Source organism: Procambarus clarkii, chromosome 41 (assembly GCF_040958095.1).
Source record: "Procambarus clarkii isolate CNS0578487 chromosome 41, FALCON_Pclarkii_2.0, whole genome shotgun sequence".
NCBI classification, from domain to species: Eukaryota; Metazoa; Arthropoda; class Malacostraca; order Decapoda; family Cambaridae; genus Procambarus; species Procambarus clarkii.
The window spans coordinates 15,626,806-15,649,116 of NC_091190.1; the positions used below are offsets into that span (position 1 = coordinate 15,626,806).

The following is a 22,311-nucleotide window of genomic DNA, read 5'->3' on the forward strand; positions in this document are numbered from 1 at the left end:
GTTGACCCCCAGCTGACTGGGGGTCAGCAGCTGGCAATCCTTATTGCACTAGCAAACTAAAATTTAATATTTTTGAGCAAAAGTAAAATCATTAGACGAAGTCCTAAATTAATTGTAGAGTAAATAACATAATTTTATACTATTTAAAGTATCGTAAATATTTATATTGCAAGAGAAATGTATATAATTTATGTTTAGACAAAAGATTGCAACATATTATGAAAAAAATAGCAATTCATCTTAACAGACAGACAGCCAGAGACCGAAATGGTGATACAAATTTCAGAACATATACAAACATAAATAATGTTATTACAAAAGTCATTACAAAAGTTTTATATATTTTTAACATTTACTTAATGATCATAAACTACAATTAGACTTACGGAATTGACTCTGTCAACTCTCATGACCAATTTCCGAAAACCCTTAATATTTTGACGTCTGAAAATATAAGTTTATTCCCCTGGTAGAAGCGCCCTTATAAAGTCAATGTTCCTTCAGAGTGACCATCGCTTTGAATGCATCTCATATGAAATGGAGGTTGAAAAAACCATCATCCTCCCAACGTCCAATGCCAGTAGAAAGTAATGAGAGCTTTCCTGAATACATTTCTGCAAAAATATATCAAGCAGTTATCAGGCGGAAGAATCAGACAGAAACCTTTACATCAAGAAGCTTGAGGAAGGAGGCAATAGCACAATATTGAAAAGGTGATTTAACTTGCACAGAAAACTGAGGCTCTTTTCAACTGGCCCGTATTACACTGAGTTATTGCGCTCTTTGGGAGAAAATGCTCCCCGGAATTGGTGGAAAAATTGGTGTGGGAGTGTGGGTGTAGGATGGATCTGGGTGACGGTCGGGTGTCTGGCCCGGGGGCAGACCCGTACTGCCGTGAGACGTCGTCAGACCTGGAGTGTACAGGCCAGGATCCCTTTGCGAAAAAGGCTTGATCATAACAAGAGTTAGGTTTCTTGCTTTCCTCACAAGCACACAAACACTCAGGAGCAAAACTTACACTCACAGACACCCACGAACAACACACAGACACCCACGAACAACACATAGACACCCACACCCACACATAGACACCCACACACACACCCACAGACATCCACGAACAACACACAGACACCCACACCCACACATAGACACCCACACACACACCCACAGACATCCACGAACAACACACAGACACCCACACATAGACACCCACACACACACCCACAGACATCCACGAACAACACACACACAGACACCCACACACACACTCCCACAGACACCCACACACACAGATATTGCTGCGTCAAAGTAAGCCAACAAGAGTGGACACCATAATCAGACAATACCACACTTGTGGGGGTTGATACTGGCTGGGGCCACCAGCTTTAACACAACCACGCCTTCCCTCTTCCCTCCTCCTCCTCCTCCTCCACAACTCCTTCCTTCTTTTATTTGCCAATCAATTTAACTTTTTCCTTCTTTTCCTCTTCCTTTTATCCCCCTTCCCTCATCCCCTGCTCACTTGCCTCTCACTTCCTCACCTCTCTCCAATCAATCCCCCCTCACTTCCCTCATCACCTCTCCCCCCTCACTTCAATGGCAACCCTTCTACCCCCCCCATGCTCCCCCCTGTCCCCATGAACAAATGTATAATTCAGATGTTTCATAAAAGAACATCATAGTTTTTCATCTGATCAGAATGGATATCAGTGATATAAAAATTGGAGCACAGGGATGATTACCGATTTGCTTTTTGTGTGTGTGTGTGTGTTTATTTACGAATTACTTGAATTGTGTGTGGGTGGGGGGGGGGGGGGGGGTACACCTCGGTGTCTGGTCGTTCCCAGTCGCTCTGTTTCTGTCTTAATATCTCTGCACGTCTTTCTGTCTATATTTCTGTCTGTCACTCTATCTCTCGCTATCTGTCTGTTGGTCTCTCATTGTTTGGCTGTCTGTTTATCTCTCATTGTTTGGCTGTCTGTTTATCTCTCATTGTTTGGCTGTCTGTTTATCTCTCATTGTTTGGCTGTCTGTCTGTCTCTCTTACTGGATGTCTCTTGCAGTCTGTGTCTCTGTCCGTCTCTGTCTCAACCTCTCTCTTCTTCTGTATGTGTCTGCGTGTTTGAGGGCTAACACCTGGGACACAGCAGGTGGCTGGGTAGGATGGATAGAGGAATATGATATATTGAAAACTTATTACAGATAAAATATGATAATTCCAATATTTTTTTTAAATTTTGCAGACATCACTACTTATGTTTTACATTATTTTAAGAATATAACAGAAATAAATATTCGGTGTACAGTTAATCTGATATTGTAAGATTGATATTGGTGGAGCCGTTAGAACCATATTAATTGGCACTCATATCATGGCACCCCCGACCCTACTATGTTGGGCTCATACCAAACAGCAGTTACTGTTAAAATTCGGTGAGACTAGCCAAAGGTGTTTGGCATATAAGCTCGAACTAACACAGACAGACATTTAAATTTATAGATATAGATTAATTAATTAATTAATTAATTAAAGACAATCAGTTAAATGGATGGAAGAGAGAGAGAAAGAGAGAGAGAGAGAGAGAGAGAGAGAGAGAGAGAGAGAGAGAGAGAGAGAGAGAGAGAGAGAGAGAGAGAGAGAGAGAGAGAGAGAGAGAGAGAGAGAGAGATAATAGCATATACCCCCTACACGTCACACAGGACCACTTAAAATAACTGAGAAGTGACTTACGTTCGTTAAGATGGTGTGTGAACCTGTGTTATTACGGGTCCTTGTAGCGAGTGAGGTGACAGAGGCGCTGTTTCTCGGAGATAATTAACTTAATTGTCTTGGCTAATGCATGGCCATATGAGCTGAATCAGGCTCGCTGCTTGCGTCAGGCTCCGCCCAAGTAAAGGAGGGTGTCTGTCAAGCGCTATAACGTCCTGTATACAACAGTCGACGTGTCCAAAGTTCCAGTTAAGTTTATTTATAAGCCTATTTGAGACCTTCACTCACATATCGTTGAATGCTTATTGACTCACTATATACTATCTAAAAGCACATTAGTTATGTCTGTGGTCGTGAGCTCAATAACCCACTGCAGTATACAGTGTGTAGTAGAACAGATGTGTAACATTTGGTTAGTGTTATAAAAGGATTTTCTCCTCAAGAGGAAGAAAACCCTCCCCCCCCCCAAAAAAAAAAAAACAACGTCTGCACGCATCCAAACAACTGCCAGCTGAACAAGAGAGAAAGAAGAGCACTATGCGGCAAGACATGTCCCAGAACTGGAGAGGATCGGGGGGGGGGGGGGGGAGGAGCTCACTTACAACGAGGGGCTTATAGAGAGCTCAACCTTACCACGCTACACGCCTGAAGAAATGTGGAATAGTATGGTAATACTGTTTTAAGATATTGACGGGGATTAACAGAGAAATGAGGTAAAAAAGAGAAAAGAGAAACGGATAGACCCATGTGGACGTTGTAGACGCAGATCATCTCTTTTTTTTTTTTTCTCTCTCTCTCTCTCTCCCTCTCTCTCTCTCTCTCTCTCTCTCTCTCTCTCTCTCTCTCTCTCTCTCTCTCTCTCTCTCTCTCTCTCTCTCTCTCTCTCTCTCTCTCTCTCTCTCTCTCTCTCTCTCTCTCTCCCTCTCTCTCTCTCTCTCTCTCTCTCTCTCTCTCTCTCTCTCTCTCTCTCTCTCTCTCTCTCTCTCTCTCTCTCTCTCTCTCTCTCTCTCTCTCTCTCTCTCTCTCTCTCTCTGTATGTGGGTGTGCACACGTATACATATATATCCTTACCAAGATCACTGAGGTGAGAGACGGCTGGGTTGATAACATTATGACGGACACCATTGAGGACGGCCAGGATGTCTCTCCTCCCCAGGGCTGGTGCTGGACATTGTTCCATTGTCGATGTATGGCTGAGGAATGCGACTCTAATTTGGAAGAGCTGATGGTGCGGACACAATGACTAACAACGTGTGGGCAGGACACGGGGAGCACGGCAGCTGGTGTGTGTGGGGGACACGGGGAGCACGGCAGCTGGTGTGTGTGTGGGCAGGACACGGGAAGTACGGCAGCTGGTGTGTGTGGGCAGGACACGGGGAGCACGGCAGCTGGTGTGTGTGTGGGCAGGACACGGGAAGTACGGCAGCTGGTGTGTGTGGGCAGGACACGGGGAGCACGGCAGCTGGTGTGTGTGTGGGCAGGACACGGGGAGTACGGCAGCTGGTGTGTGTGGGCAGGACACGGGGAGTACGGCAGCTGGTGTGTGTGTGGGCAGGACACGGGGAGCACGGCAGCTGGTGTGTGTGTGGGCAGGACACGGGGAGCACGGCAGCTGGTGTGTGTGTGGGCAGGACACGGGGAGCACGGCAGCTGGTGTGTGTGTGGGCAGGACACGGGGAGTACGGCAGCTGGTTTGTGTGTGTGGGCAGGACACGGGGAGTACGGCAGCTGGTGTGTGTGTGGGCAGGACACGGGGAGCACGGCAGCTGGTGTGTGTGTGGGCAGGACACGGGGAGCACGGCAGCTGGTGTGTGTGTGGGCAGGACACGGGGAGTACGGCAGCTGGTGTGTGTGTGGGCAGGACACGGGGAGCACGGCAGCTGGTGTGTGTGTGGGTGGGAGACGGGGAGCACGGCAGCTGGTGTGTGTGTGGGTGGGACACGGGGAGAACGGCAGCTGGTGTGTGTGTGGGCAGGACACGGGGAGCACGGCAGCTGGTGTGTGTGTGGAGGACACGGGGTGTACGGCAGCTGGTGTGTGTGGGCAGGACACGGGGAGCACGGCAGCTGTGCATGAGAACTCAACATTTTCCATTTTTTTAATATGCTGAATCTGCTGAGTCTGCATTTTATCCAAAACACGGTTTTCAATATATATATATATATATATATATATATATATATATATATATATATATATATATATATATATATATATATATATATATATATATATATATATATATATATCAACTTACAAAAATGAGTTGCCGGTATTGAAATGTTTTGATTTTCTCGTTCTCTTGTCTGATAAAATTACTAATTAATTAGTGCATATCGTTATTTATTCCGAAATTACCTCTGAGACGAGTCCGTCAATAATTATTGTCTAAATAAATTGGAATTTTGTATGCTTTACTGAGGTGAAGGTGCTAATGATCATTGATATAAAATCCTGGAAGAATGTAGATACTGGCAGAGTGAAGATCCAATGAGAGTGAAGATAGTGAGGATTAGGTTATCCAGAGAGTCTGATGCAATAACGTGCAAAACTGAAGGCTTACGTATAGTATTCTGAGTTTCGGATGATGTCTTGCAGTGTACTGACGTCAAGGATGCTGATTGGTGGACATAATGACTAACGGAGCAGCGATACAGTGTACAGAGAGATGTTTCTTTCAAACATCCAGATTAGAAATTTCCAGGAAAATGATTGATGTCGTAGAAACATAACGAGTTTATAATATATTTGAAAATGTTTACACAAAACATAATTTAGACCAATAACACTACACCAATTACACTTGGTGAAGGAAGCACCAACGCAGACACAGCTAAACCTGCAGAGTCCGCACCGTTATCTTGAGGTTATCTTGAGATGATTTCGGGGCTTTAGTGTCCCCGCGGCCCGGTCCTCGACCAGGCCTCCACCCCCAAGAAGCAGCCCGTGACAGCTGACTAACACCCAGGTACCTATTTTACTGCTAGGTAACAGGGGCATAGGGTGAAAGAAACTCTGCCCATTGTTTCTCGCCGGCGCCTGGGATCGAACCCAGGACCACAGGATCACAAGTCCCGCGTGCTGTCCGCTAGGCCGACCCGCACCGTGACCAGACACACACAGACCATCAGCAACCATGACCGAGGTAGAACCAGCAACCAGGAGGCCTGGTCGACGACCGGGCCGCGGGGACACTAAGCCCCGGAAGCACCTCAAGGTAACCTCAAGGTAAGGAGGTAAGTGACAACAGATCTCGTAAGTGAACACGTAGGTGCTTGGTAAATCCTGAACCAGGTCGTTAGGGTCTAGTCTCATCCCTCGTAGCGAGTCTCGTCTTAAACACGTTCCAGTCTGCCCTCGTCAGCTCGAGAGCTTCACGAGTATAGTCATTAGACGCTTCATCTGCATCGTTTCTCGCCATTTCAGGAACCCTAATTGTTGAACACTGCGCTCGCGGGGTGTCAATTGACGGCCTCACGGTGTCATGTTCGGTGTTCATGTTATACAATATGACTGGTGTCATGTTCGGTGTTCATGTTATACAATATGACTGGTGTCATTTACAGTGTTCATGTTATACAATATGACTGGTGTCATGTCCATTGTTCATGTTATACAATATGACTGGTGTCATGTTCAGTGTTCATGTTATACAATATGACTTGTGTCATGTTCAGTGTTCATGTTATACAATGTGACTGGTGTCATATCTAGTGTTCATGTTATACAATATGACTGGTGTCATGTCCAGTGTTCATGTTATACAATATGACTGGTGTCATGTCCATTGTTCATGTTATACAATATGACTGGTGTCATGTTCAGTGTTCATGTTATACAATATGACTGGTGTCATGTTCGGTGTTCATGTTATACAATATGACTGGTGTCATGTTCGGTGTTCATGTTATACAATATGACTGGTGTCATTTACAGTGTTCATGTTATACAATATGACTGGTGTCATTTACAGTGTTCATGTTATACAATATGACTGGTGTCATTTACAGTGTTCATGTTATACAATATGACTGGTGTCATGTCCAGTGTTCATGTTATACAATATGACTACGCTGTGTTGTCATAGCTAATGTTCAAGTTCATATATTGTCATCTGACGAATGTTCACACTATATCCTTAAAAATGAATGTCTGTGTTTCTTTGTCTGCCTAAGAATCTAGGCCTGATGCTTGGGACTATACTCAAGAAACTTTGCATGGCGATTTGTGATTGTATGAATAGTGTCATGGGGGGTGTTGGGGTCGATGCCAATGCCAGTCTTTAAGTAGGACGAGCGCCTGGTACGACAATCAATATATATTTTACTTCGTATGACTCCTATGAAGTAAAATGTGGGTTTAATTTTCCGTAGAGTTCTCATCAATGTTTAGCTATTTAATTATCCTGTGTGATGGGGATTTTTTTTAGCATCACCTAGTTAGCTTTTTTGACACACTGTACTCCACTTCTTATAGTCTAGGGTAGCTGCACTAATGCAGATGTACCTAATGTATTAATAGAATTTTTTTTTAATTATCAAAGTTTTTAGCTTTATAGGTTTCCGAACCAATAGGTTTGGGGACCTATACACCAGACGATTGAAGGATCGGAAGTACCTAAAAGCTGATGCTGAAGCCTCTGGATATGTAATTGGGTGATTACAGTTATGTGTGTACACTGACAGCGTCTGATAATCTTACACTGACAGCCACTAACACTTCCACACAGAAAGAGACAAACACTTACGTAATAGGCACTTGGACACTGGTAGCAACAGGCACCTTGACACTGAAAGAGACAGACAGACAGACAGGCAGGCAGACAGACAGCCAGACACAGACAGACAGACAGACAGACAGACAGACAGCCAGACACAGACAGACAGACAGACATACAGACAGACAGACAGACAGACAGACAGACAGACAGACAGACAGACAGACAGACAGACAGACAGACAGACAGACAGACAGACAAACACCGAGAAACCCCCAGCCTCATCTCCCTTAAGCGTCCCATAACTTCTCAAGTCCGACTCAAGTTTGGTCACTCGCCGCGTCCGGTGATGATGACTTCATATGTTATTTGGAGCGTCTGGCAGCTCTGGCAGGTACTGGAGACTCGGCTAAAGGTTTCTGGCAGCTTGCACCTCATCCTTATACTCAAACATTAGCTGAAACACTTATACTTGCTAGATGCTCTCTCTCCTTAGTGCCTCTCGTCCTTGCCCAGATGCAATACAGATCTGAAACATCGCGCCCTTGCCTACAGAGATCATATCAACAAATTACCCGCTGTTATCAGGGACAATATCAAAACAGGTCTTCACTAAACTTCGGAATAGAGGTTTAGTCTAATTTGAGAATCTAATTTTAGACTCGCAATGTAAACTTGGCTGGTATTTTAATATTTATAAAAAGGGATACTACCTACTTCGCTGTGTGCCGGTAGAAAATATAGTAGAGCTAGAGGTGTAGTTGTGTACCTGCTGGTGGTAGCAGCAGCGAGTGTACCTGCACCCCTCAGAGAAGCAGGTTGATGAGGTGTACCTGCTACAGGTAGCTGCAACAAGTGTAGTTCTTTCCTCTCAAATTTTCATGCCTTGGGGCTGCTTTTAAAGTACTTTCTGGCCGGCGATGTAAGGCAGGGCCTTCTGTAGCTCTCCTGATCTCCTCTATCGAGATTGAACTTAGATCAGAAATGCAATCTTCTTTCCCGCCGAGCAGATACCCGAGTCATGGATCAATAAATCTTCATTATTCTATTATTTCTGGTGGAATATCAACCATAATTTTGTTTACAGACAGCGCGGCTGGAAATAATTAAATAAAGGAAGAGATCCTTTTTTTTGCTCTATCCTAACAACTGCCTAGTGCTTCCGGAAGTTAAATTCGAATAAATACCAAATCTTTTCTCCTTCCCACTTTCTCTCTAGTTATCTTTCTATCTCTATTTTCCTCTCTCACCGCCACCTACGCTGGAGGCTGACATTAGCGGAACATAATGAAGGATGAGATGACAGCTGACACTTAGGAATGATGTTATCTTGAGGTTATCTTGAGAGGATTTCGGGGCTTTTAGTGTACCCGCGGCCCGGTCCTCGACCAGGCCTCCACCCCCAGGAAACAGCCCGTGACAGCTGACTAACACCCAGGTACCTATTTTACTGCTAGGTAACAGGGGCATAGGGTGAAAGAAACTCTGCCCATTGTTTCTCGCCGGCACCTGGGATCGAACCCAGGACCACAGGATCACAAGTGCAGCGTGCTGTCCGCTCGGCCGACCGGCTCCCTGCCGGTCGATGCCCACAATGCCCACAATTCTGTCTGGACTCTGAAGACAATCAGCCCTTCCTCTGGTCGATGGCCAGATTATCTTTGTAGAAATGTCATCATTATGAGGTGATGTGTGGTGAGATCTTGGTCTGAGTGTGGCAAGGAGGCGAAGTCCTTATTCTGTATATTTAAGGTGGGTCTTTTTCCTTTATAAGTATGGCTTCTAGGATTTGCAATCTTCTTTGGATAGTGGTAGATTCCAGGATTTGTTGAATTGTCGACTAGCATGTTCCTAGTGAGTGTTGTGTTGTGTTCACTTTTCATATGGCTCCTGGGGGTCACCAGCTTGTAGATGGCAAGTCAATCATCTCGAAAGTTTTGTGATCATCATTCCAATACATTTAGATCAAAGGTGTCCTCCTTCATTGGGGCATGTAAATTGGTGAAATTGCCATTACTAATTTAGTGTCAAGGGGATAGGGCATGGGAGCCGACCCCCCAACAAACCTATGATTGTCCCATAAAAATCACAAGTCACCCTGCAAAGTATGTGTGAGGCTTGCCTCCAACCTTAGACAGAAAGAGAAACACATTAGTGGATCGTTCAACAAAAATGATGATAAGGATGAGTAGACTGGCTGATTTTGTGAATTTCGACGAGAACGATAGGTACATTAAAGTACGCTGGAATGAACAAAGTCTTAATTGCAATCAGGAAAATAATTGAATTTCCCAATTAAACTCATGTGGTCATTTTCCAGATTTGGATCATATCTTTAGGAAAATTGTTCTCCTTCTCTTCATCAAAACTGGAAATTACTCATTCTTTAACAAGATTAAAGACATCATAAATGCAGATTACTGGAGGCTGTTAGCCGGCTCCCGTCAGCTCCTGATCTACGTTTAAATTTACCTACTGATCACTGTCTCTAGTGTTCCTGGCTGGGACAGGAATCTCTGATGGCCTCTGTCTCTAGTGGCCGTAGGAGAGACAGGAAGCTCTGGTAGCTACTGTCTCTAGTGGCCGTGCCCTTGGACAGTTTCCAGAGGGACTGACCAGAGTCATTTACCGTACATATATAAACGATTTAGACACAGGACTAACCCTCAATATTAGCACATTTGCCGATGACCCTGAAACAGAGCGTGAAGTTAATTGTGAAGAATATAAATGTACAACTTATACTTTAAACGGGGGCCAAAGATAGATTACCAGATAGACACTGAACATCACAGAATTTGCTTAAACTGATTACAAAAAAGATCTGGACGTTATATGAGTGTCCAAATAACACAACGGTTCGAAGGAAGATAGCAGTAAGATAGCTTACGTTATTTTCCGACTAAATCATGACCTTGTTTTTCCCATTTAGATAATACACTCACCAGTTTTCGGCACTACCAATTGTATAACTTCTTTAGAAGACTCTTATACAAATATTGGAGATCCATGGCACGTTTTCCTTTCCTTTCCCTAATCCTAATCTCTATGTCCTGGGATAAGACAGGTAAACCCGGGCATTAGGATCACGTTTCATTTGAGGAAAAATGTTAAAAGCTTGATTTGCTTTTCAAAAGTAAGGGAAGAATAAGAAACATTTCTGAAGTATACCATTGGATGAAGTGGGGGGATTTTATTGGCTAAAGATATCAACACAAAATATAACACGAAACATTGGATACAAATTATATCTGTTTAGATACAGAAACGATCTTAGAAAACACTGGTTTGGAATAGGGTTATATATTTATGAAAACCTTTGTTAGTTAACATGAGCGTGGGCCCGCTTGAGTATGTCAAACATAAGTTAGACAACTATATTAGTGAGTTTGGGTGCGTATACATAGCCCATGCCTCACATGAGCTAGTATGGGCTAGTAGCCCCCCTGCCTCACATAGGCTAGTAGGCTTTTTAAAGTTTGTCATATTCGTATTCTAAGGTTCTCATTATTCTTGATAAGTGTCCATGTTGTGAGTTCACTTTCTACAGCTGTATTGAGCATGGTATTGACGAACCATAGAAGGTTGGATGTTCCTTTTCTACTGTAGCAAACTTACGTCTAGAGACGCCTCACAGAGTTTAAGTTTAAGAACAAGATTACTCACCAGGCTCACTTGGAGCACTTGGATTTTGTCTTCTCATCTGCGACTTGGAGCCATTGACATCGTCTGTCATCCCAACTGGTTTATCAGCACAAATACTGGATCCCATTGTGCCTCTAATGGTCGTATTTCACGCAGAATATGTCAGTGCCCGCTGCACCTCATGGAAGTTTTACGAGAATAAAAAATTATATTTGCGGCAATTATGGCTATGAATGACTGAAATGCAGAGATGTAGTTTATTCTAGGAAAGCACTAGAGCACTCTAGTATGTGGTAGCACACAGACTACGAAACATTGCACTAAACATGTCTCATACAGAGGAGGTAGATACGTTTTAAACAATTATTGTTGTATCTCTTTTGAGTTTCGAGTTTCACAGTTTAGGAATAAAGAGTGGTACCAAAAACGATTAACAGAGAGAGCTAGAGAACAAAATATTTTTTTTTGTCTCCAGGTAGTAGAGAAAACAGGACCCCTTGCCATTGCTCATGTTCACAAGTGTTTTAGTGTATTCTCATGAACAGATGTTTGATGTAACGAGTTTTTGATGAGTTGCTGGCATGTGGTATTGAGCCCACACGTTCATCAAAAGATTTGCTTTCATAAAAAATTGTGCCCCATTACCTGAAAAACCATATAATTTGCTTAATTTATTGATATAACAGCTGGAATTAATAATATACACTACAGCTATAGATTCTCGTTATGGAAATGAACAAGGACACGGGGGGTCCATGTACAATCTCGGAACCTTTGTGCCAGACATCAAATTAATTCACTTTAGAGTCAAGTTTCCGTCATCTGACGAGTTTTGCCCAATTTCAGTTACATTTCGCATAAACAGCATGATTGAGAAAAGCAGTTACACTGGTGACTGACCTTTTAATGATGCTGACATGTTGGTGACTGGCCTTTTAATGCATTAGTACTGCCCCTGCCCCAGAAAAAAACACTAATCCCCTGCCCCAGACACAACAGTACTCCCCTGCCCCAGACACAACAGTACTCCCCTGCCCCAGACACAACAGTACTCCCCTGCCCTGGATAAAAGCAGTATTTCCCCAGCCTCGGACACAACAGGGCTTTCCTCCCCCACACACACAGAGCCACAACTTAAGTCATTTCTGCCACTAAAGCCCACCAGCCGAGCGCTCTGCTACTCTCTCCAAGTCCCGGCAAGAACTATTGCAAACATTTACGTCACCTGGAAATGACAAATGGAATTGTTTTCCGACTGCTGCTAAGGTCGAAAATGGTACGTACTCCCGACGTGCCTGTATGTTGTCATTAGGGAAAAATTATTCTAACAAATGCAGAAATGATTTTAAACTTTGGCGATGCAAGTTCATTTTTGTTGCCGGAGGAGAAGCATTTAGTATTCTGGAGAGGGAGAGAAGTAAAGCGCCAACTGTAAAGTTTGTTCATAATTGCAGCTGTTTTGGCTGTTATCATGATTTACGAATTTGGTAAAGAAACCTGAACTTTTCCTGATTGTTTTATCTTTTTACCTTATGAATGCGTTGTCAAAGTATTGCCAATGGAAACTAGTAATTTGTCATAAAATAATTTACAAAAAATCGACTTAAGCAAAAATATAAGTAAATAAATACCTTCAGACGGAAAACATTCACAGATAGATAATATATTCTTTTACAGAGACTCAAATAAGAGATTTAGATATCTAAAACGTACCACTCTTGATGAGGGAGCGGGTGGGAGAGAGGACATGATCACGACATAAACAATTGTTAGGGAAAATAATAAAGCAGACAAAGAAGCAATGTTCAAAGTGATGAATAACAGAACAAGATGACATAGATGGAAACTAGAGATACAGATGAGTCACAAAAGTGTCAGAAAGGACATCTTCAGTATAATAATATACTATGAATACCTTTAATAATATAAAGGAAGAATTATCTGTAGTTAACTCAATACATCATTTCAAATATAAACATGCAAAGAGGAAACTAGGGAACAGAGTCGTTTGCATTAAACTACTTATTTGCTACAGAAAGGCGGGAATTTGGAGCTGAAGCTCGACCCTTGCAAGTCCACCCAGGTGAGTATACATAAATGCACACACACACACACACACACACACACACACACACACACACACACACACACACACACACACACACACACACACAGTATTCGTATCTGTGATCTCTCAGAAATTACCTGTGTTGACATAAGCATAATTACCATTCGTGAAGCAGCCGTTATTATTATAATTGTTGTGATGAGGCAGCTGGAGACACACGAGCCAGCTGGAGACACACGAGCCAGCTGGAGACACACGAGCCAGCTGGAGAGAAACGAGCCAGCTGGAGACACACGAGCCAGCTGGAGACACACGAGCCAGCTGGAGACACACGAGCCAGCTGGAGAGAAACGAGCCAGCTGGAGACACACGAGCTAGCTGGAGACACACGAGCCAGCTGGAGATACACAAGCCAGCTGGAGACACACGAGCCAGCTGGAGACAAACGAGCCAGCTGGAGACACACGAGCCAGCTGGAGACACACGAGACAGCTGGAGACACACGAGCCAGCTGGAGAGAAACGAGCCAGCTGGAGACACACGAGCCAGCTGGAGAGTAACGAGCCAGCTGGAGACACACGAGCCAGCTGGAGACACACAAGCCAGCTGGAGACACACGAGCCAGCTGGAGACACACAAGCCAGCTGGAGACACACGAGCCAGCTAGAGAGAAACAAACCAGCTGGGGAAACAAAAACTTTAGAAAGGGGAACCAGCTGAAATAAAAAAAGGCCATCTGGAAAAAGGCGCACACAGAAGGTCCTTGAGACATCTTCAGTATCTGCCGGGCCGTTGTGTCGCACGGTAAAGAAATCTGTCTGAAGATGTTAAATTTGCCGTATAATAAATATAATAAACTGCCTGTGTTAGAATAAACTATCCGATAGGTTCTTTGCGCTACGAATCTTACATGAAAAACTGTCTCGAGTCCCTGTGCTAAAAGGTTAACGAGAATAAACATCCGGTTACTTAAGTACAGTAAACTGTCTAACGTGATATTGTGTAAAAGGAGACATATGTTATGCTTGAATTTTGGGCCACATTAAACTGAAGAAACTGTTGGGTCTCTGTGTCACATAAACCGAAGAAGACTCACTGTTGGTCCTTTGTGTCACACATATAATGAATAAACTTTCACAAAAGGGTAATGAAAATGCAAATTAAGTAAACATATTCCTCCCCTCTTCTCTTCCTCGATACTGAGTTATTATTTCCGCGCGAGATTATCATTAATTGTCGCACTCTGCACACACACAGTGGAGCTCCCGTGTTGCGTGTGAGATATTGCTATATTTTCCCAATGTTAATTTTCGCTAGATTGCTGTTCTAATCATTCCTTCCGTGCTGGTGTAATAACAGCTGTTGGTGTTGTTAAAGATTTGCTACCAGGAACAAAGTTCCAAGTAGCACGGGCTATGGTGAGCCCGTAGTGCCTTTGTAATAACAGCGAGGTAGCGCCCTGGAGGCTGAGTGCATGTGTCTCATCTCCAAGACAACAGGAACGACAACAACACCCGGAAATACGAAGAAGCTAGAAAACTAGTTAAGGCGATAAAATCAGCTACAACTTGTTAAACAAGAATCAGCTAGAACGCTAGTTGAGGTAACAAGGTCAGCAACAAATATGGAAACAGAAATCAGCTAGAAACCTAACTTAAGCAACAGGATCAGATAACTACGATTGAAACATGAACCAGGTGCAAAATCTAGCATTAATTTTCCCGTTTTATTGTACATGACAAAAACAGTCTTCACTCCGGATATACAAGAACAAGTAGAAGGTAACAGAATTACTAAAATAATGAACAAAACCATACAATATAAACACAAACAATTATATTCAGAGAGAGAGAGAGAGAGAGAGAGAGAGAGACAGACAGACAGACAGACAGACAGAGAGGAAGAAAGATAGAATAATTAAAGCTAGGGGGGCATGAGGTGATAAGAGATAACAGTGTAGACGAAGAGGGGGAAGGTGAAGGGAAGCAAATGGCAGTGTTGGGGCTAGGTTTATGGGAGAGTTCTGAGGGTTGGGAGATAAGAGACGAGAGTCTGGTTATGTAGATATACTGACGTGCAGAGATAGAACAATGGTGTAGAATATCACGGATCGAAGGGTTTAAGATATGCTAAATATTTGTCTTACAATATTAGTAGAAGGCATCCATCAGTCTCAGTAGACTATGGAGTTGCGCTTTGGTTGTCGGTCTGTAGTCATAATATTCAGTACATTCGTTACACGATGCCCAATCGAGGAGTCTCTTGATATCCTCCGCTTTCGGAAATCTCACCAAATCTTACGATTGTGGGATCTCTTAACATCTTGCGGTTTACGATGGCACTGAGTGACGGTGCCATTCTTGGCATATAGGCTACACAGTATACCTCGCCGATGCAATAGTGCCAATAGAATTTTATTCGAAAGGATTTTAGAAAATACATTGGTAATATTGAGGCTGTTATTGCGTAGAACATCACCCAAAAGTTCTGGTAATGTCGATGGTGCCGTCGTGGTGAAGCATTAAATAGAGTTGTGGCAGAACCATCAAATAACATTATGCACCAACTCTAAATTGCCTTTTTTTTCGTTTTCTTCGAAATCGAAAAGGGTGAGTTGTGGTGGGCCCATCACAGTGCACATCACAACGATGGGTGGATGTGTCATTTAATCTACTTAGCTAGAAGGCGACGATGAGTTGATGACGCGACATTCAATCTATAAAGCGACGATTAGCTGATGTGTATTAGCTGATGTGTATTAGCTGATGTGTATTAGCTGATGTGTATTAGCTGTTCTAAGCCAGTGTTCAATATTTGGTAACCTCAAGTATTCACTTCTGTTGAATACTTTTTCTGGACATCTCTGAGAAGAATGTTTTAAAGTGATTTCCATAATAATTGACGTTTAGTATCTCATAAATGAAAAAAAATTGAAGAAGCCTGAATATAGAAATAACCTGTGTATGAAAATAATGTTAGAACATAACGTAAGGAAATTGAACAAGAAAATAGCCTGAGAAAGCAAATTGCTTAAGAACATAGCCACATTTTCTTTTTACATGTATTAAGCTATTCTCAAAATACATGAGTATTGCCGGGGTTGGATGCATGGAAATGGGAGGAGGGAAGGGTCACACGACGTTCCAACACTTTTAGGCAATCGATGATTGAGTGGTTACAGTATTGGGCGGCCAGTGCGACACAATCCTGGCTGCCTTAGTTCGAATCCTTGAGGGATCATTGATATAATATGAGGTATAGTCAAAATATTTGCTGACGATGAGTCACAATAACGTAGATGAATATATTTAGATACTCACGCATCTAAAAATGAAGAACCTAGGTTTCAGTCCGTCTTGGACCGTTATTAAGTCGACTTGATAATAGTCCTGAACGGACCGAAACGTCTTGTTTCTTCATTTTCAGACGTGTGGGCTGGGAATCAAGCATTATTTTGTCAATAGGTTCTTGCACGCATGCAAGAAACTGTTAAGGAGCGTCACGGAAGCAAAATATTGGATCTATTGGATCTTGATAAGTCCAATAAATAGGATAGAAAGATGCATTAATAAAAACACCTTGGTGTAAATTGCATCTATCTTGCATAGGCCCGTTGCTGTATTCTCATCATTTGTGCTTTCATTATTCTCCATGTCAGTGGTGATGGCAACATTGTATTACAATTATGACATCGTTACAGCTACCATTATGGCATCATTGCAGGAACCATTATGACAACATTTCAAGTACCATTATGGCAACATTGAAAGTACCATTATGACAACACTGCAGGTACCACTATGTCAACATTGCAAGTACCATTGTTAGAACATTACCATTCAAACAGTAAGCACACAGATGACGAGATCATTCTCACTACCATCACACACTAGTGACAACACATAAACATTACCACCACACCTGCCGTTCACGCTGTCAACCTACAGGTTAAACCACAATCACTCACACAGTTAACACGCTACTGACAGCGCCATCATTCACACTAAGTCATCCAGTAAACAATGAGCAGGTGGGGGAGGAGGATGAGGGGGTGGAGCCATTTGTCTCTGTCTCAAGTGCAGAAAAGTTTTGCTTCTTCCCGGAAACGCTGGAAGAATCCTATCTTTCTCACCAGAGAACTTTTGAGTTCTATCTACCGGGAAGTGTGTGGGAAGAAGTTTGCCTCGAGAAGCGAGGGGTGTATAAGACTCCTCTTGGTGACGGAGACCTGATAACCTCCTGGCGACGATAAGCTCTTCCTGGGGGACGCTGACCTGGGCCTTCTTCGGGGACGCTGACTTGGGCCTTCTTCGGGGACGCTGACTTGGGCTTTCTTGCGGGACGCTGACCTGAGCCTTCTTGGAAGACGCTGATCTGAGAACCTCACTAGTGACGAAGACCCCGGAGACACGACTCTAGCAGCGAGGACCAGCAGAGACTCTCCTGGACACGACCTGGTGTACCAAGGATATCAACCTGGTGTTATATTATATCTGTGCATCAAAAGGCATTTTCCATTCCCATTTCAGAGATGACGCTAATTAGATTAATTGCGATCTTCATCTCATTAGGTCGCTGAGAGCCTCTCGTTATGCTGATGATTGATGTGATGCACTTGAGTCATAACATCCTTGGAATGGATGATGTTGATGTATACTGCCAGCATCTACAGCATCCAGAGAGAGGAAGATGTTGATGTATACTGTCATCACCACAACATCCAGCAAGAGGAAGATGTTGATGTATACTGCCATCATCACAGCATCCAGAGAGAGGAAGATGTTGATGTATTCTGCCATCACCACAGCATCCACCACAGCATCCACCACAGAAAGGTGTGCGTAAGGAATGATCGGTAATTAACTCCACCAAAATATCCAGTACACTAACATCCACCACAACATTCACCACAACATTCACCACAACATCCACTGTGAACACTGTGGTAAACTGACACTAACATTCACCACATGATCCATGCCAAAAAAAATTTGATCTGACAGTCAAACATTCAAGGTGAAATTTCGGTACTGTATACTGATAGCCAACATAACCAGCTCATTCTCTCGAATTGCTATAATGGACAAAATACGGGGTACTAAACGTATCAACCCAAACCACCCACCAAACCTAACCAACGTACGCGTAGAAAACGTGGATGTTTGTGAGCCGCTCCTTTTAGTCGGTACCACGTATTTTGACCGTTGGGGATTATAGTGTGGTCATCAAAATGTGGTGCCTGGTAACATACTACATATGTAAAAGAAGAAATGTATATGTTTATCTCTCAGAATGTTCGGTAATATGTTTATTGTATGTGATGTGTCTATATATGTAAGAACACGTTGTACTGAACGGGGGTGAGAATAGCTTGAGCTACCTCATCCCTTTGTGTGTATTTTACCTCAATAAACTTATTTCAATTTCAATTTCAAAATGTGGTGTACTATTTAAGAGAGCAGGTTACACTCAGCTGCATCGGAAGGATATTCTGAATTGCTCCTTGACTATTATATTTATTTTATGACGATCGAAATTAGCCTTAAAAAAGTTTATAGTGTGGAGAATGAGCCAAGTACCATCAATAATAGTCCCCCAGAGTCTTTCAAAATGGTTACACTTCGCCCCATAAAACTTCGCTCAAGTAGTATAATGAAAACTTTACAAAAGAAAATGCATAAAGTAAAAATATAAAAACAAAATAAAAAATATTGTAGCGTTCAAGTATCATAGCCTCGCTGACGACAGTCAAGTTCTAAAGTGACATAAAGTGTAATTTGAGTGTAAAGTGAGTATAAAACTCAGCAGGAAGTGCACAGTGAAATGACAATAGTGTGACACGTGTGTATACTAGAGGGGGGGTGGTATGGGGGTCACCTGTGTATACTAGAGGGTCGGGTGACGGAGGCCACATCTTCACTACACACATCCTCATCACTGCAACCATCTTTACTACACACAACCATCATTGCTGTAACCATCTTTATTACGTAAAAATCTTTCTCACTGCCGCCAACTTTATTACGCCATCGTTCTCACTATAGCCATCCTAACTACATACAATCATCATTGTAACCATCTCAAACTACACAGAGTTTTCAGCACTGTGTAACCCTTCTTCACTACAAATAATCTTTCATGACTGTAACCATCTTCACTACCAGAGGCTGGGACACAACCAGCACTTACGCACCTACTTACGAACCTCGACATCTTTTCTCAATCTTTGGCGGCTTTGTTTACATTTATTAACCAGTTCAATAGCATCGAAACTTCCCAATAAAATATTATTATTGTTATACACACCCTCCTGGTGCTTCCGAGCTCATAAACTCTTTAATATATGTAAACACAGCCGCCTAAGATTGAGAAAAGTTGCGTAACTGCTTGATGAATGCAACCAGAGGACCCCTATTTACGCCAGGTGAACAGAGGCATTAGGTGAAATAAACTGCCCATTCGTTGCTGCCAAAACCTCGACCGGATCCGTAGACTGCAAATCCCTGACACTGTTCGTTCTGCTGCGAGAACCTTACAGTCTAGGTGATATCCGGAATCGATCCGGATATCACCTCGTTCAGTGTGAGAGATCTCTCGGTAGTCCCGCCGTAGGACAAAATATTTATATCCGACCGTGACAGGACTCGAACCTGCAATCTTCGGATCCGAAGTCCGACGCCTTATCCATTAGGCCACACGGTCTGACGATACTACACTGTTTTGTCTTCAGTAAGCTTTTCCGTATCTTTACACGAAGGACTCCTCTTCACGAGATGCAATTTTTATAATCTTTTGTTTATGTTCCAAAATCTTGAAATCGATCTCAGTGTTATGTACTAGAGAAAAATTTAATTATATCCAGTTTACGTAAAGCTACGAGTGGTCGAAACCACACTTACATCCCGGACCAAACTTACGAAGGTTTTTCGACTTAGTGTAGCTACCTGAATACCGACGTAGCCACCACGAGGGCGCTAAGAAGGAAAACATTCATAGCTAAGAAGAAAAACCTTCGTAAGTACCTTAGTGAATCGGGCCCCAGGTACCTGCTTATGTAATTTATTTATTCTCCCCGGTTCTTCCGTGGTCGTAGATCATACTGCTTCCGCCGGGGAGGATCCTGCTGTTGGTGAGGTACCTGCTGCTGCTGTTGAGGTACCTGCTGCTGCTGTTGAGGTACCTGCTGCTGCTGTTGAGGTACCTGCTGCTGCTGGTGAGGTACCTGCTGCTGCTGGTGAGGTACCTGCTGCTGCTGGTGAGGTACCTGCTGCTGCTGGTGAGGTACCTGCTGCTGCTGGTGAGGTACCTGCTGCTGCTGGTGAGGTACCTGCTGCTGCTGGTGAGGTACCTGCTGCTGCTGGTGAGGTACCTGCTGCTGCTGGTGAGGTACCTGCTGCTGCTGGTGAGGTACCTGCTGCTGCTGGTGAGGTACCTGCTGCTGGTGTGGTACCTGCTGCTGGAGAGGTACCTGCTTACAAAGGGCCACATGCTGCTTGGGCAGCACCTGCGGCGTGGGAAACACCTGCGGCCTAGGAGGCACCTGCGGCCTAGGAGGCACCTGACGTCGGCCCCTCACTGCTGCTGGAGCCGCCACCTTCCTGCGGGAATCGAGCGTCCTGACCAGCTTCTCGAGGGTGAAAATGATGGCCTCGAGTGTCAGCCTGTCTGCCACAGTAAGCCTCGTGGACTCCACAACTAGTCTCTCCAAGTCTGGATAATATCCTCGCATCTGTCTGTGCACGTCCCCGACGAGGACGCCGAAGGAGTACACGTCACTGGCAACGCTGCAGGTGGTGCCAAAGACGAACATCTCCGGGGCTGACCGGAAGTACTCGAGGTGAGTGCCACTGAAGGTGATCTGGGGAGTGCCAACACGGCGAGACATGCCGTAGTCAATTATTCTCACCTGCGGAACTCCCTGGCACCGCCGGACGATGATGTTATCGAGTTTGATGTCGTTGTGAACGAGGCCCTTCTTGTGCACCTGCTGGAGTGCCTTGGCAGTGGCCAGTATTACCTGCAGGCACTCGCGGTCAGTCTTGAATTCCTGACGGAGGTCGCACAAGATGTCGCCCTCGCAGTACTCCATCAGGAGGGCTGAAGGGCACTGGCACACCCCGTATAGGGCGGGGGCTCCTCCTGCGCCCTGCAGCAGCTGCAGGAACTCTCCTTCACGCTGGAAGGATACATCCTCCGTCTTCCTGTTGTTGGCGACCTTAAGGACCATCATCCGGCCGGCGTCCTTCACCAGGATGGCCTTGCCATAGGCTCCCTTCCCCAGCGTCCTCACTCTGCCCTGACACGCCAGCTGCCATACTTCCTTACTGGTCATCATCTTCACCTCCTCCCGCCAGCACGACTTACTCTCCTCCTCCATCTTCTTGTTCAGTTTTCTCGTACAGGAAGACTCAGTATTTCTACTACAGGCATTTTCTGACATTTTTGTAAACACTATTATTTCTAAATTGTATTAAACAAATTTGTAATAAAAATTTAACTTTATATTACTGGGTTACTTTTCAGAGACGAACAGAGGGAAAGCCAGATGATGCTGTAGGTTGCCAGCCACCACAGCATCGAGAGTCATGATGTAGTCTTAACAGTTAGTACATCCATGGTGAGTATAATGTTATGTACTGACTGTTATTACGGACCTACAGTCGCCTGTAATATTCCTCTACCTTCATTAAATACACTTCAGACTGTCCAAAGATACTTTGTTAAATTTAGTGATATCTGGGCTTTATATTTCCTCTATCTTTTTTATTTCTGCAAATTTTCAGGTGACAACCTTACTAAACACCTTTAAACTTTTTTTTAACTTGGTGTCGTGATTGGTCCCTGTTTGTTACGGCGACCCAATCAAGGGGGTGTCTAGGGGTCACGTGAACTCCCTGGGCTGGGGGAGGGGTGAAGCTTGGTAAATCCCGATTGGAGTTTACAACTCACTCGTGTCCTAACAGCCCGTTCTCCTAAGGTTTCCCAACGTCAAGAAAACGGTCAATTTAAAGTGTCCTCTCCTAACCTACCAGAGGACCCAAAACAGAAAACGGGACAGTACGTCACTTTCGCGAGCCGCTTCCATTTTCTAGTACGACAATTTTTGGCCTTATGTAACGCTTACGAGCGAAAAGCGACGTTCTTTGTGCAGATTGTAAAGGTTGCGTC

The 22,311-nt window shown here is 43.9% G+C and overlaps 1 long non-coding RNA gene and 1 other non-coding gene across 2 annotated transcripts in view; one reads left to right on the forward strand and one right to left on the reverse strand.

The window, feature by feature from the left end:
- LOC138373093 (uncharacterized) overlaps positions 1 to 22,311 on the forward strand; it is a 200,128-nt gene that overhangs the window by 121,358 nt on the left and 56,459 nt on the right. The window contains exon 3 of the long non-coding RNA XR_011231046.1: positions 21,667 to 21,760. This is a non-coding gene — a long non-coding RNA (uncharacterized lncRNA). The remainder of the gene's footprint in view (positions 1 to 21,666; positions 21,761 to 22,311) is intronic.
- On the reverse strand, positions 19,773 to 19,845 carry TRNAR-UCG (transfer RNA arginine (anticodon UCG)). Its single transcript has one exon. It is a non-coding gene; the product is annotated as a tRNA-Arg (tRNA).